Source organism: Populus trichocarpa, chromosome 17 (assembly GCF_000002775.5).
Source record: "Populus trichocarpa isolate Nisqually-1 chromosome 17, P.trichocarpa_v4.1, whole genome shotgun sequence".
In the NCBI taxonomy this organism is placed as follows: Eukaryota; Viridiplantae; Streptophyta; class Magnoliopsida; order Malpighiales; family Salicaceae; genus Populus; species Populus trichocarpa.
In genome coordinates, this window is record NC_037301.2 from 6,337,107 (window position 1) to 6,353,272 (window position 16,166).

Genomic DNA, 16,166 nt, shown 5'->3' on the forward strand with positions numbered 1-16,166 from the left:
CGATCCTTGAAACAAAAATTGCAGTTTATGTTATGAAATTTTATCTTTTCTTAACGTTGATTAATTAACGGATCCACCGTATAACTAATCCTAACCAACAAACAATCAAAGTGTCCGCACTAATGATTCAATTTAATGGTAGCTTTAAGAACTAGATAATTTCATCAAGATTAACATACAAGCTGTCCGCAGCTTGTGTCACTTTGTTCAAATGTTCTCCCTAAGTTCAATAACGTAGTTCCGCCACAATTATCAAGCTTAGTTGCTTCACAAGTTCATATATCACAACTCCGGTTTTGATATTAAACTTAGCAATAGATTGTTCACAACAATAACTTAGAGTCCGCTCTAGCAATCATTAACAACAATCATAGGAAATATGCATAGGAAAACAATCATACTCATTCATAACATAAACTGAAAATAAAAGGAAGAATAAATCTCACGGTTCTTGAAATCCGAAGGTTTGTTGTGTCCTTGCAACCAAGAAAAGAGCTTAGCCTTGCATAACTATTGAACAACTACTTCTAAAGAATGAAAAGAGCATGATTTTTTTGGGTTTGTAGAGGAGAGAATTTGTGTTTATTCTCTGCTGGCTGCTGCCTCCTTCTGCTCTCCCTCTTTTCTTGGCTCTCTTTCCTTCCCTCTTGGCTCTCTTAATAGCATAAACTCAGCTGCCTATTTATACACAAATTGTAAGTAAGAAAAATCAAAGTTCAAGTGTGAACATCAAGAGATGGTGGTAGTGTGAAGGCGGCTGGCGGCTGGCAGCTGGTTTGTGGTTGGTGGTTTGAGGTTGGTGGCTTGAGGTTGGTGGCTGCCTTCCTTGACCTTCTAGATTGATTTACTTGAGGAGCTAAATTGCTGAAATTAAAACTTGGATGTCGGTTTTGATGCTTCGGGATGTAATTTGGATTCGTTTCTTCACGAAACCTGTTTGCTGGCAGAATTCCGTTGTCATCTTTGAAAACTCATATCTCCCTCATATGACATCGTTTTTGGCTGAAATTTGGAGCGTTTATAGAACTGTGAGTCTGGAATCCCAAACAATTGAGTTTGCATCAATTGGATATCTACAGCTCCAGATATTGAATTTTGAATGGACAAAGGTCAACACTGGCAGAATGCGAGTTTTGACTTTAAAGGATGTGATTTCCATGCTCTTTGTATTTTTATTTTTCTTGACTTAGATTTCCAGAAAGGTATGGATGTTAGATTTCTAATGCCACTGGAATCACTTCGTTTTGACTTTTAGAGCTCACGCTCTGCACAAAACATCGACTGAGGGTCAAATTTGCCAATTACCTCCAATTTACTCCTTTTTGCATCTTTCATCTAAAGGTGCCTTCAAAACATAAAACAAAGAATATCAAGGCATTTTATACATAAAACATAGGCAAAACACTAGTTAAATGTGGGTGAAACTATCGATTAATATGGTTACATCAGTGGTGCATCGCAGCACTTCGCTGACGGGTCTGTGCTTTAGCGAATCAAATGCCTGACGAGGTTGTGAGGTCTAGGGAATCAGTTTGCTGGCGAGTCTATGCTTTATCGAATTAGTTCGCTCACAAGTCTGTGCTTCAGCGTATCAGTTTCTTGAGGAGTTTGTGTGGTCTAGGGAATCAGTATGTTGAGGAGTCTGTCCTTTAGCAAATCAGTTCGCTGACGAGTCTATGATTCAACGCATCAGTTCCACAACGAGGTTATATGGTGCATTGAATTAGTTCGCTGAGAGTCTGTGCTTCAACGAATGAGTTCCCTGACGAGGTTATGAGGTCTAGAGAAGTAGTTCCCTGACGTGTATGTGCTTCATCGAATCAGTTTGATGACGAGTCTGTGGTTCAGCGAATCAATTCATTGACGAGGTTGCGTGGTGCATTGAATCAGTTCGCTGACAAGTCTGTGCTTCAGCGAATCAGTTCCTTGATGAGGTTGTGAGGTTTAGGGAATCAGTTCGCTGACGAGTCTGTGCTTCATCGAATCAGGTCGCTGACGAGGTTGTGTGGTTGATTGAATCTGTTCGGTGACCAGTCTTTGCTTCATCGTATCTGTTCGCTGACGAAGGTGTGTTGTGTAGGGAATCAATTCGCTGACGAGTATGTGCATCCCTGAATCAGTTCGCTGAGGAGTCTGTGCTTCAGCGATCAGTTCGCTGACGAGTCGGTGCTTAAGCGAATCAGTCCCCTGACGAGTCTTTACTTCAGCGAATCAGTTCGCTGACGAGGTTGTGTAGTACATCGAATCAGTTTGCTTAGAATCTTTGCTTTGCCGATCCATTCGCCGACTCGTATGTGCTTTGCTGATCATTTTGATGATGAGTCTGTTCTTCAGCGAATCAGTTCGCTGAGGAGGTTTTGTGGTGCATTGAATCAGTTCGCTGACGAGTCGGTGCTTCAGCGAAGTAGTTCCCTAACGAGGTTAGGAGGTATAGTGAATCAGTTCGCTCACAAGTCTATGCTTCAATGAAAAAGTTTGATGATGAGTTTGTGCTTCAGAGAATCAGTTCGCTGACGAGTATGTGTATCCCTGAATCAGTTCGCCAAGGAGTGTGTGCTTCGCCAATCAGTTCCCTCATGAGTCTGTGCTTCAACGCATCAGTTCTTTGATGAGTCTGTGCTTCAGCGAATCAATTCCCTGACGAGGTTGTGATTCAGCTGATTAGTTCGCTGACGAGTAGGTGCTTTAGCGTATCAGTTTGGTGACGAGGTTCTGATGTGTAGTGAAGCAGTTCGATGATGAGTCTGCGCTTTTGCGAATCCGTTCCCTAACGAGTCTGCGCTTCAGGGAATCAGTTCGCTGACGAGGTTGTGTGGTGCATCACATCAGTTCGCTGACACGTCTGTACTTCAGCGAATCACTTCCCTGATGAGGTTGTGACGTCCAGGGAATCAGTTTGGTGACGAGTTTGTGCTTCATCGAATCAGTTCGCTCACAAGTGTCTGCTTCACCGAATACGTTCTATTACGAGGTGGTGTGGTGTAAAGAATTAGTTCGCTGACAAGTATGCGCCTCATCGAATCAGTTCGCTGACGAGGTTGTGTAGTGCATTGAATCAGTTCACTTACAAGGTTGTGAGGTGCATCGAATCAATTCCCTGACGAGGTTGTATGGTCTAGGGAATTAGTTCGCTGACGAGTTTGTGCTTCAGCGCATCAGTTCGAAGACGAGTCTGTGCTTCAGCGAATCAGTTCGGTGACGAGGTTGTGTTGGGCAACGAAGCAGTTTGCCGACGAGTCTGTGGTTCAGCATATTAGTTCGATGACGAGTGTGTGCTTCAGCGAATCAGTTCCCTTACGACGTTGTGAGGTGCATTGAATGTGGTCTAGGGAATTAGTTCGCTAACAAGTCTGTGCTTCACCGAATCAGTTCGCTCATAAATTTTTGCTTCACTGAATCAGTTCTCTGACGAGGTTGTGTGGTGTAGGGAATTAGTTCGCTAACGAATATGTGCATCACCAAATCAGTTCGCTAAGGAGTCTGTTCTTCTCCGAACAATTCCCTGACGAGTTTGTGCTTCAGCGCATCAGTTCGAAGACGAGTCTGTGCTTCAGCGAATCAGTTCGGTGATGAGGTTGTGTGGTGCAACGAAGCAGTTTGCTGACGAGTTTGTGGTTCCACGTATCAGTTCCCTAACGAGGTTGTGAGGTCTAGGGAATTAGTTCGCTGACGAGTCTATGCTTCAGCGAATCAGTTCGCTCATAAATTTGTGCTTAACCGAATCAGTTCTCTGACGAGGTTGTGTGGTGTAGGGAATTAGTTTGCTCACGAGTATGTGCATCACCAAATCAGTTCGCTGAGGAGTCTGTTCTTCTCCGAACAATTCCCTGACGAGTTTGTGCTTCAGCGCATCAGTTCGAAGACGAGTCTGTGCTTCAGCGAATCAGTTCGGTGACGAGGTTGTGTGGTGCAACGAAGCAGTTTGCAGACGAGTCTGTGGTTCCCCGTATCAGTTCCCTAACGAGGTTGTGAGGTCTAGGGAATCAGTTTGATGATGAGTCTGTGCTTCGCCGATCAGTTCCTCGACGAGTCTGTGCTTCAGCGTAGTAGTTCGATGACGAGTTGTGCTTCAACGAATCAGTTCGCTTACGAGGTTGTGAGGTGCATCGAATCAGTTCCCTGACGAGGTTGTGTGGTCTAGGGAATTAGTTCGCTGAGAGTCTGTGCTTCAGCGAATCAGTGTCTCATAAATTTGTGCTTCACCGAATCAGTTCTCTGACGAGGTTATGTGGTGTAGGGAATTAGTTCGCTCACGAGTCTGTGCTTCAGCGGATAAGTTCGATGATGAGTCTATGCTTCAACGAATCAGTTCCTTGATAAGGTTGTGTGGTGTATCGAAGCAGTTCGCTGAGGAGTCTGTGCTTCAGCAAATGAGTTCCCTGACAAGGTTATGAGGTCTAGGGAATCAGTTCGCTCACAAGTCTGTGCTTCAGCGAATCAGTTCGATGACGAGTTTGTGCTTCAGTGAAGCAGTTCCTTGACGAAGTTGTGTGGTGCATCGAATCCGTTCTCTGACGAGTCTGTGCTTCAGCGAATGAGTTCTGTGAGGAGGTTCTGAGGTATAGGGAATCAGTTTGCTGAGGAGTCTATGCTTCCGCGAATCAATTCGCTCACAAGTCTGTGCTACAGCGAATCAGTTCCCTGACGAGGTCGTGTGGAGTAGGGAATCAGTTTGCTGACCAGTATAGGCATCACCAAATAAGTTTGCAGAGGAGTCTGCGCTTCGCCAATCAGTTCCCTCACGAGTATATGTTTCAGTGCATCAGTTCGATGACGAGTCTGTGCTTCAGCGAATCAGTTCGGTGAGGAGGTTGTGGGGTGTAACGAAGCAGTTCGCCGACGAGTCTGAGCTTCCACGTATGAGTTCATTGATGAGGTTGTGAGGTCTACGGAATCAGGTCGGTGACGAGTCTGTGCTTCATTGATAAGTTCCCTGACGAGTCTGTGCTTCAGCGAATTAGTTCCCTAACGAGTCTGTGCTTCAGCGCATCAGTTCGCGGACGAGGTTGTGTAGTACATCAAATCAGAACGCTGAGAGTTTGTGCTTTGCCGATCCGTTCGCTGACGAGTCTGTGCTTCGCCGATCAGTTCCCTAACGATTTTGTGCGTCAGCGAATCAATTCGATGATGAGTATGTGCCTCAGCGAATCAGTTCCCTAAAGAGGTTGTGTGTTGTATCAAAGCAGTTCGCTGACAAGTCTGTGCTTTAGCGAATGAGTTCCATGACGAGGTTATGAGGCCTAGGGAATTAGTTCGATAACAAGGTTGTGTAGTGCAACAAAGCAGTTCACCGACGAGTCTGAGCTTCCACGTATCAGTTCCCTGACGAGGTTGTGTGGTCTAGGGAATTAGTTCGCTGAGAGTCTGTGCTTCAGCGAATCAGTGTCTCATAAATTTGTGCTTCACTGAATCAGTTCTCTGACGAGGTTGTGTGGTGTAGGGAATTAGTTCGCTCACGAGTCTGTGCTTCAACGGATCAGTTCGATGATGAGTCTATGTTTCAACGAATCAGTTCCTTGATAAGGTTGTGTGGTGTATCGAAGGAGTTCGCTGAGAAGTCTGTGCGTCAGCGAATGAGTTCCCTGACAAGGTTATGAGGTTTAGGGAATCAGTTCGCTCACAAGTCTGTGCTTTAGCAAATCAGTTCGATGACGAGTTTGTGCTTCAGCGAAGCAGTTCCCTGACGAAGTTGTGTGGTGCATCAAATCCGTTCTCTAACGAGTCTGTGCTTCAGCGAATGAGTTCCATGAGGAGGTTCTGAGGTATAGGGAATCAGTTTGCTGAGGAGTCTGTGCTTCCGCGAATCAGTTCGCTCACAAGTCTGTGCTACAGCGAATCAGTTCCCTGACGAGGTCGTGTGGAGTAGGGAATCAGTTTGCTGACCAGTATAGGCATCACCAAATAAGTTTGCAGAGGAGTCTGCGCTTCGCCAATCAGTTCCCTCACGAGTATATGCTTCAGTGCATCAGTTCGATGACGAGTCTGTGCTTCAGCGAATCAGTTTGGTGATGAGGTTGTGGGGTGTAACGAAGCAGTTTGCCGACGAGTCTGAGCTTCCACGTATGAGTTCATTGATGAGGTTGTGAGGTCTACGGAATCAGGTCGGTGACGAGTCTGTGCTTCATTGATAAGTTCCCTGACGAGTCTGTGCTTCAGCGAATTAGTTCCCTAACGAGTCTGTGCTTCAGCGATTTAGTTCGCGGACGAGGTTGTGTAGTACATCAAATCAGAACGCTGAGAGTTTGTGCTTTGCCGATCCGTTCGCTGACGAGTCTGTGCTTCGCCGATCAGTTCCCTAACGAGTTTGTGCGTGAGCGAATCAATTCGATGATGAGTTTGTGCCTCAGCGAATCAGTTCCCTAAAAAGGTTGTGTGTTGTATCAAAGCAGTTCGCTGACGAGTCTGTGCTTCAGCGAATGAGTTCCATGACGAGGTTATGAGGCCTAGGGAATTAGTTCGATAACGAGGTTGTGTGGTGCAACAAAGCAGTTCACCGACGAGTCTGAGCTTCCACGTATCAGTTCCCTAACGAGGTTATGAGGTTTAGGGAATCAGTTCGTTGACGAGTTTGTGGTTCGCCGATCAGTTCCCTGACGAGTCTGTGCTTCAGCGCATGAGTTCCCTGACGAGTCTGTGCTTCAGCGCATCAATTCGCGGACGAGGTTGTGTAGTACATCAAATCAGTTGCCTGAGAGTCTGTGCTTCGCCGATCTGTTCGCTGATGAGTCTGTGGTTTGCCGATCAGTTCCTTAACGAGTCTGTGCTTCAGCGAATCAGATCGATGATGAGTCTGTGCTTCAGAAAATCAGTTCCCTAATGAGGTTGTGTGGTGTATTGAAGCAGTTCACTGATGAGTCTGTGCTTCAGTGAATGAGTTCCCTGACGAGGTTATGAGGTCTAGGGAATCAGTTCGCTCACAAGTCTGTGCTTCAGCGAATCAGTTCGATGACGAGTTTGTGCTTCAGCGAATCAGTTTGCTGACGAGGTTGTGTGGTGCATCGAAACAGTTCGCTGACCATTCTGTGCTTTAGCGTATCAGTTCCTTGATGAGGTTGTGAGGTCTAGGGAATAAGTTTGTTGAACTGTCTATGCTTCACCGTATAAGTTACTTGATGAGGTTGTGAGGTCTAGGGAATCAGTTCACTGAGGAGTCCGAGTGTCAGCAAATAAGTTCGCTGACGAGTCTGTGCTTCAGTGAATCAGTTCCCTGACGAGGTTGTGTGGTGCATCGAATCTATTCGCTAACGTGTTTGTGCTTCAACGAATGAGTTCCATGACGAGGTTCTGAGGTCTAGGGAATCAGTTGGCTGATGAGTATGTGCATCACCGATCAGTTCCCTCACGAGTCTGTGCTTCAGCACATCAGTTCGGTGACAAGGTTGTGTGGTACACCGAATCAGTTCGCCCACAAGTCTTTGCTTCTGCAAATAAGTTCCCTAACGAGGTTGTGCGGTGCTTAGTATCTATTTGCTGACAAGTATGTGCATCACCGAATCAGTTTACTGAGTTTTTGCTTCGCCATTAGTACCCTGACAAGTCTATGCTTGAGCGCATAGCTTCCGTGACGAGGTTATGAGGAGTAAGGAAGCAGTTCGCTAACGAGTATGAGCATTAATGAATCAGATCGCTAAGGAGTCTGCATGTCGCCGATCAGTTCGCTGACGAGTCTGTGCTTCAGCAAATAAGTTTGATGATGAGTTTGTGCTTCGCCGATCAGTTTCTTGATGAGTCTGTGCTTTAGCGGATTAGTTCGCTGACGAGTAGGTGCGTCAGCGTATCAGTACGGTGATGTGGTTGTGTGGTGTAGCAAATCAGTTCGGTGACGAGTCTGTACTTTAGTGAATCAATTCCCTAACGAGGTTTTTAGGTCTAAGGAATCAGTTCCTTGAGGAGTCTGTGCTTCGGCGGATTAGTTCGTTGACGAGTAGGTGCTCCAGCGTATCAGTACGGTGATGAGGTTGTGTGGTGTAGTGAAGAAGTCCAGTGACAAGTCTGTGCTTCTTCGAATCAGTTCCCTTACGAGTGTTTGCTTCAGCGAATCAGTTCGTTGACGAGGTTAGGTTATGTGGTGCATCGAATCAATTTGCTGAGAGTCAATGCTTCAGCGAATTAGTTCCCTAACGAGGTTATGAGGTCTAGAGAAGCAGTTTGCTGACGAGTCTGTGCTTCAATGAATCAGTTTGCTCACAAGTCTGTGCTTCGGCGATTCTATTCTATGACGAGTGTGTGCTTCAGCAAATCAATTCGCTGATGAGGTTGCATGGTGCAGGGAATCAATTCGTTGACGAGTCTGTGCTTCAGCGAATCAGTTTTCTTACTAGGTTGTTTGGTGCATCGAATCAGTTAGTTGACTAGTCCGCGCTTCAGCGTATCAATTCCTTCATCAGTCTGTGCTTCAGCAAATCAGTTCGCTAACGAGTTTGTGCTTTAGTGAATTATTTCCATGACGAGGTTATGAGGTCTAGGGAATCAGTTCACTCACAAGTATGTGCTTCAACAAATAAGTGTGATAACGAGTTTGTGCTTCAACACATCAATTTGTTGACGAGGTTGCGTGGCACATGGAATCAATTTGCTGACGAGTCTGTGCTTCAGCGAATCAGTTCGCTGACGAGGTTGCGTGATGCATGGAAACAGTTCAATGACAAGTCTGTGCTTCAGCGAATCAGTTCCCTGACGAGGTTGTGTGGTGCATCGAATAAGTTCGCTGACCTGTCTGTGCTTCAGCGTATCAGTTCCTTGATGAGGTTTTGTGGTCTAGGGAATCAGTTCGCTGACTAGTCTGTGCTTTTCGGCGAATTATTTCCCTGACAAGGTTATAAGGTCTAGGGAATCAGTTCACTCACAAGTCTGTGCTTCAGCAAATAAGTTCGATAACGAGCTTGTGCTTTAGCGAATCAGTTCACTGACGAGGTTGCGTGGTGCATGGAATCAGTTCGCTGAGGAGTCTGTGCGTCAGCGAACCAGTTCGCTAACGAGGTTGCGTGGCGCTTGGAATCAGTTCGCTGACGTGTCTGTGATTTAGCAAATCAGTTCGATGCCGAGGTTGGGCGGTGCATCGAATCAGTTCGCTGACAAGTTTGTGCTTCAGCGTATCAGTTCCTTGATGAGGTTTTGAGGTCTAGGGAATCAGTTCGCTGACGAGTTTGTGTTTCAGCGAATCAGTTCGCTAACGAGTCTATGCTTCAGCGATTTAGTTCGCTTATGAGGTTGCATGGTGCATCAAATAAGTTCAGTGACTAGTTTGTGGTTCATCGTATAAGTTCGCGGACGAGGTTGTCTGGTGTAGGGAATCAAATCGCTGACGAGTATCTGTTTCCATGAATTAGTTCGCTGACGAGTATGTGCTTCGTTGATCAGTTTGCTGACGAGTCGATGCTTCAGCGAATTAGTTCCCTGACGAGGTTGTGAGGTGCATCGAATTAGTTCGCTGACGAGTCTATGCTTCAGCGAATCAGTTCCCTTTGTGGTGTATCGATTCAGTTCCCTAACGAGTAAGTGCTTCAGCGTATCAGTACGGTGACGAGGTTGTGTGGTGTAGCGAAGCAATTCGGTGACGAGTCAGTACTTCTTCGAATCAGTTCCCTCACGAGTTAGTGCTTCAGCGAAACAGTTCCCTGATGAGGTTGTGTGGTGCATCGAATCATTTCGCTGACGATTCTGTGCTTTTGTGAATCAGTTCGCTCACAAGTATATGCTTCGGTGAATCAGTTCCTTGACGAGGTCGTGTGGAGTAGGGAATAAGTTCGCTGACGAGTATGTGCATCACCGAATTAGTTCGCTGAGGATTATGTGCGTCAGCGAATCAGGTCGGAGATGAGGTTGGGTGGTGCATTGAAGCAGTTCGCCGATGAGTCCGAGCTTCCGCGTATCAGTTCCCTGACTAGGTTGTGAGGTTTAGGGAATCAGTTAGCTGACGAGTCTGTGCTTCAACAAATAAGTTTGATGACGAGTTTGTGCTTCGCCGATCAGTTCCCTAATGAGTCTGTGCTTTAATGGATCAGTTCGCTGACGAGTAGGTGCTTCAGCGTATCAGTACAGTGACAAGGTTATGTGGTGTAGCGAAGTAGTTCGGTGATGAGTCTGTCCTTCTTCGAATAAGTTCGTTGATGTGTATGTGCTTCAGCGAATCAGTTTCCTGACGAGTCTCTGCTTTAGAATCAATTCGTTGAGGTTGCGTGGTGCATTGAATCAGTTCCCTGACGAGTCTGTGCTTCAGCGAATCAGTTCCTTGATGAGGTTGTGAGGTCTAGGGAATCAGTTCGCTAACGAGTCTATGCTTCAGCGAATCAGGTCGCTGACGAGGTTGTGTGGTGGATCGAATCAGTTTGGTGACTAGTCTTTGTGTTGTGTAGGGAATCAATTCGCTGACGAGTATGTGCATCCCTGAATCAGTTCGCTGAGGAGTCTGTGCTTCGGCGATCAGTTCGCTGACGAGTCGGTGATTCAGCGAATCAGTTCCCTGACGAGTCTGTGTAACAGCCCGACCCAACTTGCCATATATTGTCCGCTTTGGGCCTTACCGCCCTCAAGGTTTTGTTCCTTGTGACGCGAGCTCACTTTTGAGCCTGACGCCCCAAAACGCGTATGACAAGTTGGCAACCAGCACTCTTAATAAGGCCAGCTACCACTCCCTCACCCGCCGATGTGGGATATTACAATCCACCCCTTTTAAGGAGCCCGACGACCCCGTCGGCACAACCGGATAGCCAGTGAGGTCGGCTCTGATACCAAATGTAACAGTCCGGCCCAACTTGCCATATATTGTCCGCTTTGGGCCTTACCGCCCTCACGGTTTTGTTCCTGGTGACGCGAGCTCACTTGTGAGCCTGATGCCCCAAAACGCGTATGACAAGTTGGCAACCAGCACTCTTAATAAGGTCAGCTACCACTCCCTCACCCGTCGATGTGGGATATTACAATGCAATGTAAACACCGAAAAGAATATATATATATATATATATATATATATATATATATATATATATATATATATATAATGTTTTCATGCATACGCCCAATACCCTAACATACTTTGAATTTCCTCTTTTTTTTAAAAAAAGAAACAAATATTTGAAGTTTAAAAAAAATGTGTTTTAGCATGGATTTCTTAAACACAAAAATTATTTTCTGCATTCTGGATTTTACAACATGTTTGTAAAAACTCCAAAGGGTGTTGGCCAATATTCCATAAATACAAAAATCTTATTTTGATTCTATTTTATTCACCATATGTATTTGGATAAAGAAATCACAAAGGGATTAATATCCAAAATATTATTGGGAAATAACTTGTTATTATTCACTGTTAATGTTTGGATAAAAAAACCAAGTGGTTAATATCCAAAATATTTTTCTAGGAATAATAAGTCATCACACATCCTTGAAAGAAGCCTCGATTATAATTAAAGACATGCCAATTTTTGACTCCATGGTTTACGAGCCGTGAAAGTATGAAACACTAAGGCAAAAAGAGGTTCTTAAAGCGCTCTGAATTTCTTTAGATTTCTAAATCTTTGTTCCTTTTCCTTGCGATTTACGAGCCGCGGACACTTGAAATACTAAGGGAAAAAATGAGCTCCTTTGAATCTCCTTAGATTTCTATTTTAGCTGTCTTTTAATTCATAGGTTATAAATTTAGTTCAAATCAAACACAGATTTCAAGAGATCTGCATCGTTTCTTCTTGGCACTCTGTAGACATATCTAAGGGTATGATCTATATTGGCCAAGGGTTCTTGCTTTTACACTTTGAACCCAAGTTTTTTTTATATAGTAAAACTATCCTAGGAAAACTGATGGGATTAGAAAACACCAACATCATAGCAATTATAAGGCAAACTAAACACCAAGCAGCTTACCTTAGGTAGGGCGTATTAGGAGTGTTAAAACCTTCCCTTTATGCAATCAGTCTCTTGCTTTAGAATCTCTGAAACACCAGTTAGGTTTTCTAGTGACCATAATACTAGGTGGTGACTCTCTTATTCACAAAACTAAGACCCCGACATGCTCCCCGCTCTCGGGGAGGATCGCTGCGACGCCGCACTCCGCGCAAGGGTGTGACAACAATTACATTCAATAAAATACAATAGTGGATCCTTTGTAATACTCATACAACTATTTGTCACAATTACACCCAATAAAATACAACAGTAGATCTTTCGTAATACTCATACTACCATTCATCAACAACCCAAATTCATATTAGCCCAATCAACATCTCATAGTCAGTTTAATATTCACTGCAACACAATAATATATCCACCTCAAACAGGTCATTTCAGAAGATTAACATTTTCATCATTGTTTCAACGTTGAACAAGAACCTGATCGACATTTCATAGTCGTTTCGACAATCATCAAGAATTCATTCAAACACTTCATCGTTTTTTTTTCATTTAACAAGGATTTAATAAAATATCATCATAAGTAAATCATTTCGAAACATAAACATCATATGAGAAAAATGTGGAAACCACCTACCTGTTCCACCTGCGGTTTGTCCTTGTCCTGACGATGGTCTGATTCCGGCCGCACCACCTAAGACATCAATGCCAAATCAGTATATTTGCATCCTCAAATCACATTCATCATCATATTTATTTCAAGAATCCATATGTCCACATTCAAGTGTTCCACATTTTACACCATCATACAATGAAATTGTTACAAGCATTGAAGTCATTTCTGACCGGGGATTCTATTATAGAAAATCGGCAGCGAAAACTGGTTCGCTGTTGATTGCACAATTCGGCAGCGAAACTGCTTCACTACAGGCCGCACAGTTCAACAGCGAAAACTGATTCGCCACAGGCCGCACATTCGGCAGCGAAAACTGATTCGCCGCAGGCACTTATATTTCAGCAGCGAATGCTACTTCGCTGCAGCCAACACACTTTCAGCAGCGAATGCTAATTCGTTGCATGTAACTCAGTTTCAGCAGCGAATCACATTTTCGCTGCAGTCAATACACTTTCGACAGCGAACGCTGATTCGCTGCAGAACCACTCAACTTCAGTCGAGAATGCTAATTTGCTGCGATCAACACACTCTTGACAGTGAAGGCTAATACGCTGTAGACAACTCGATTTCGATAGTGAATCACAAATCCGCTGCACACAATACAACCTCGAAAGCGAATGCTAATACGCTGGAGAAAACTCAGTGTCGGCAGCAAATCACAATTTCACTGCAAACAACACAACTTCGGCACCAAATCACAAATTCACTACAGAACACACAATGTGGTAGTGAATACTCATTCGCTGTAGACAATTCAGTTTCGGCAGCGAATCACAATTTCACTGCAAACAACACAACTTCGGCACCAAATCACAAATCCGTTGCAGCACACACAATTCAGCAGCCAATGCTAATTCGCTGCAGACAACTCAGTTTCGACAGCGAATCACAAATTCACTGCACACAATACAACTTCGGCAACGAATCACAAATTCGCTGCAGAACACACAATTCGGCAGCAAATACTAATTTGCTATAGAGAACTCAGTTTCGGCAACGCATCACAAATCCGTTGCAGATAGCTCAACTTCGGTAGCGAATCATAATTTCGTTGTAGACAACACAACTTCGGCAGCGAATCACAAATTCACTGTAGACAACTCAACTTCGGCAGTGAATCACAAATTCGTTGCAGAACACACAATTCGGGAGAAAATGCTAATTCACTACAGACACTTTAGTTTCGGCAGCGAATCCCAATTTCACTGCAGACAATACAACTTCGGCAGCGAATCACAAATTCGCTGCAGAACACACAATTTGCTAACGAATGCTAATTCGCCTCAGACAATTCAATTTCGACAGCGAATCACAATTTCGCTGCAGACAACACAACTTTGATAGTGAATCACAAATTCATTGCACACAAAACAACTTCGGCAGCGAATCACAAATTCACTGCAGAACACACAATTTGGCAGCGAATGCTAATTGCTGCAGACAATCAGTTTCGGTAGTGAATCACAAATTCATTGCAGACAATACCACTTCGGCCGTGAATCATAAATTTCCCTTCAGAACACACAATTCGGCAGCGAATGATAATTCGCTGTAGACAACTCAGTTTTGGCAGAGAATCATAATTTCGCTGTAAACAACACAACTTCGACAGCGAATCATGAATTCGCTGCAGACAACTGAACTTCAGCAATGAATCACAAATTCGCTGCAGAACACACAATTCGGCAGCGAATGCTAATTCACTGCAAACGATTCAGTTTCGACAGCGAATCACAATTTCGCTGGAGACAATACAATTTCAGGAGAGAATCATAAATTCACTGCATAACACACAATTCGGCAACAAATCACAAATTCGCTACAGACAATACAACTTCGGCAACGAATCACAAATTCGCTGCAGAACACACAATTCGACAGCAAATGCTAATTCACTACAAACAATTTAGTTTTGATAGCGAATCATAATTTCGCTGCAGACAACTCAGTTTCAGGAGCGAATCACAATTTCGCTGCAAACATGATGAGGATCAGCCCAACACCAAGCGTAATCATGCCAATGACCCATTGGAGGTGCCAATTGGGCCAATTACAAGAGCTAGGGTGAAGAAGCTTAAAGAAGCATTGAATGAGCTTGTTCAGAACATATGGAGCAAAATGGACCTAGAGGGGCTTGAGACATTTAAGAAGCATGCATGACAACCTTTAATTCATCTAACTGAGTTCCAAGAAGAGCCCAATTCGTGTGGAACAAAAGGCTGATGTGTCCGATCCAATAACAGCCTTGTTAGGCTTGTTTTTTTCCTAATGCTACAAGGATAGAAAGTCAGCACTTTATTCTCCTAATTAAGTAAGGAAGTTGGCCAGATCTTATTCCTAAAGAGGGGAGGATTATTTAATGTTTTTCCTAACTTAGGAAGGAAAGTAATTAAATCAACAACAAAGGAGGAAATTTTGTTTTCTTATTTGTCCAAGATAAACAAGGAAATCTAAGCTAATCATGGACATCAAAGGGGGCAGCAACACAAATTTTCCAAATCAGATTTCTCCTAGTTTATTTGGGACTTCTTAAGGGTGACAAATCTAATTCTAGCATATTTAGGATGATAATTTTTGGATTTTTATTATTTTCTTCTTAGTCTTTTGGTTATTATTACTTATTTGGGTCAATTGTAAGTTGGCTTCATGTAAGTCCACCTAAGAGGGGTCCATTAGGGTTTCTTTAAGTCTAGAGTCAGTATAAATAAAAGCATAACCAAACATGTAAGGTGACACAATTTTCAGATAAAAAAACTTCTTTGCCGCACTTGTGTGTTGGTGGGATAATCTCCCTTCCTTGGTTCTCTAAAGAATTGAAAATGACTTATCGAAGAACAGCTGGCTTTGTGGCGTCATCCTAATACTTCTCATTCATGAATCAATATTCTTTGGGTGGGGGTTTTCCGTTTCTAATAGTGCTGGTGCCTAGGTAAGAGTTATATTTGTGTCACACTTCTATCAAACTTGATTTACTTGGCTTTCCGAGAATTGGTGTCTTTGTGTGTGGGTTGTGTGACCATGTGATCACAAGGTTCACATCAAGACAACACAACTTCGGTAGCGAATCACAGATCCGTTGCAGACAATACAACTTTGGCAGCGGCATCACATATCCGGTGCAGACAATACAACTTTGACAGCGGCATCACAGATCCGTTGCAGAAAATACAACTTTGGCAGCGGCATCACAGATCCGCTGCAGACAAGACAACTTCGGCAGCGAATCATAAATCGCTGCAGACAAGACAACTTCGGCAGACAATCACAAATTCGCTGCAGACAACTCAGTTTCGGCAGCGAATCACAATTTCATTGCAGACAACACAACTTCGACAGCGAATCACGAATTCGCTGCAGACAGCTCAACTTCGACAGTGAATCACCAATTCGCTGCAGAACACACAATTCGACAGCAAATGCTAATTCACTACACACAATTCAGTTTCGACGGCGAATCACAATTTCGCTGTAGACAATACAATTTCGGCAGCGAATCACAAATTCGTTGTAGAACACACAATTCAGCAACAAATCACAAATTCGCTGCAGACAATACCACTTCGGTAGCGAATCACAAATTCGCTACAGAACACATAATTTTTCATTAGGTTCCAGCAAGGTCACATGATTTCAGCATGAACACACA